Raw genomic sequence first — 2,122 nt, 5'->3', positions numbered from 1 at the left:
TTTCTTTTTGGAAATCGAGGTCCTTGCGTAGAGGGGAAGGAGATCTACGTTTTTTCCTTCAGCTAGAAGTGCAACCGGGATCTCCTTCCTCTTCCTTTCCTTTCCTCTTCCTTTCTTCCTTTCCTTTCCTCTCCTTCTTTTTCTTCCTCTCTGTCCGTCTGAGACTCCCCAGTGACTCTCTCTCGGTTTCCATCCAAAAGCCACACAAACCCCCTAATTAAATCACATCAAAACACTATTCACCCTTTGTTTAATATTATTAAATTTCCATTTTGCCCCTAACACTTCGATATATCTGTAATTATGCCATTATCTTTTGATTCCTTCCCATTTTGCCCCTAACACTTCAACGCATCTACTATTATGCCATTAACTTTTGATTCCTTCCAATTTTACCCCTTATATCAATTTTAAAGGACTATTCTATCCCCTTTTATATAAAAAAAAAAAATTTTGGGGTTATTACAGGAAGTGACCAAGATTCCTTGCCAGAGCAATGAGTTTGTTCTCGAGCTCCTTCATGGTGTCAGGTTGCACTTTGATAGGTTCATTAAAGACTTAAAGGTTGGATTTTTGTCACCTGATTGAGTAGTTTATATCTGCTATAAGTTATACTGGGTTTTCATGTAAAGATGATGTTGTTCTGTTTATTTTGTCTTGTGGTTATAGCCATCAGACTTGGAGAAGGCTCAGCTGGGTTTGAGTACAATTATTGTTCAGGATCTCGGTCATTTGTTACAACAATGACTATACCGGTAATATGTTTTTGAGTATGTACTGGTTATATTTTTAGTGAACTGCCTGTGAAACAGTCTATGGGATAGTTTTGGCTATTGTAAGATAGACAATTTGCTGCAAGTAGATTTTTTATTCTAGTTTGCTGCAAGTATATTTTTGGAATCCTTTTATGCAAGTAGATCTGACAGTTATTCTAGTTTTCTTATTTTGTAGTGGCTATATGCTAATCTAAATTACACTTTGCAGCTGGAGTTTAATAGTTCTGAAAATCTTGAATTTTCAGAATTCTATAAGAAAACTCATACCAAGAAGAACAAAGAGTGAATTGATCCTATTTGCGCCGTGAAACATGTAGGTATCTAAAATCTCAATAATTATTTAAATCAGTTTCTGCTTTTGTAAGGTTATATACATTTAATTCTGTTGTTACCTTTGCATGGACAGTCAAAGATGTTGAGCTTGCGAGAAGAATCTTCCCAATCTGGTGTGCAATTAACATCAGAGGAGATGTATAGGCAGGCACTTGGATGAATAGCAAGATCAGATATTTTTGGAATTTTTAATTTACATTTTAATGTGTTTGGTGATGATTATCACCTTAACATATGGTATGGATGAAACATTGTGATGTATGGTTAATAGGTATGCTTGACTTTAGACTTATAGATGATGATATTTATAATGAATGATTATGGATTCTCCAACATTATGTATACTTCTATTTGGATGAGAAAATGTATTGTGCAATGTGGATATTGGATAGGCTGTGTTGGTTGTACAGAATTTGGAACGAGCCCAAAAATAAATATTAAGCTTATAATTTGAATTGTTAATTAAATACAGGTTAATACTTTCTGCCACTAAAAAATGTTTGTTGCCAATGCATTCAAATACATTCTGCGACCAAACTATTAGTGGGGGAAGATAGACATTCAGTGACCATTTTTTTGGTAGCGGAAGACAAACCTTCCACGACCAACTATTTGGTCGGTGTTGAAATGAGCGACAACAGATTTGGTCGCTGATAATTTTCTTCGGCAACCAAATATTGGTCGTTGTTGGTGTACCTTAGGTGACCACACAATATTGGTCGCCAAAACCTTTCAGTGACTAGGGTTCGGCGACGAAGGGTATGCTAGTCGCGAAAAGGTTTCGGCGACCAAATATGGTTATTCGGCGACTAGAATCTTAGTCGCTGAATATGTATTTTCTTGTAGTGACGGGAGTCGACTCGAGTCGATGGTAGCAGAGGGGGAGTCGACTCGCATACAGTCGGGAGTCGACTCGAGGTCAATAGGCGCATAAGGAGAGTCGACTCGCGCATATTTTGGAGTCGACTTGAGGTCGAGTCGACTCGCGACTCAGTGGAGTCGACTCGCAGTCG

General features: G+C 37.7%; 1 long non-coding RNA gene across 1 annotated transcript; it reads left to right on the top strand.

Moving 5' to 3' along the window:
- Positions 1-448: 448 nt before the first annotated feature.
- LOC149753170 (uncharacterized) lies at positions 449-1,444 on the top strand. Its single transcript, XR_016395943.1, has 4 exons — positions 449-564; positions 670-755; positions 985-1,089; positions 1,183-1,444. It is a non-coding gene; the product is annotated as an uncharacterized LOC149753170 (long non-coding RNA).
- Positions 1,445-2,122: the final 678 nt, after the last annotated feature.

The sequence above is a fragment of the Phoenix dactylifera genome, chromosome 7 (assembly GCF_051530095.1).
Source record: "Phoenix dactylifera cultivar Ajwa chromosome 7, Ajwa_hap1_PhDact_Kaust_v1.1, whole genome shotgun sequence".
NCBI classification, from domain to species: domain Eukaryota; kingdom Viridiplantae; phylum Streptophyta; class Magnoliopsida; order Arecales; family Arecaceae; genus Phoenix; species Phoenix dactylifera.
The sequence above is the reverse complement of the archived record's forward strand: the minus strand, read 5'-3'. Positions and strand labels throughout refer to the sequence as shown.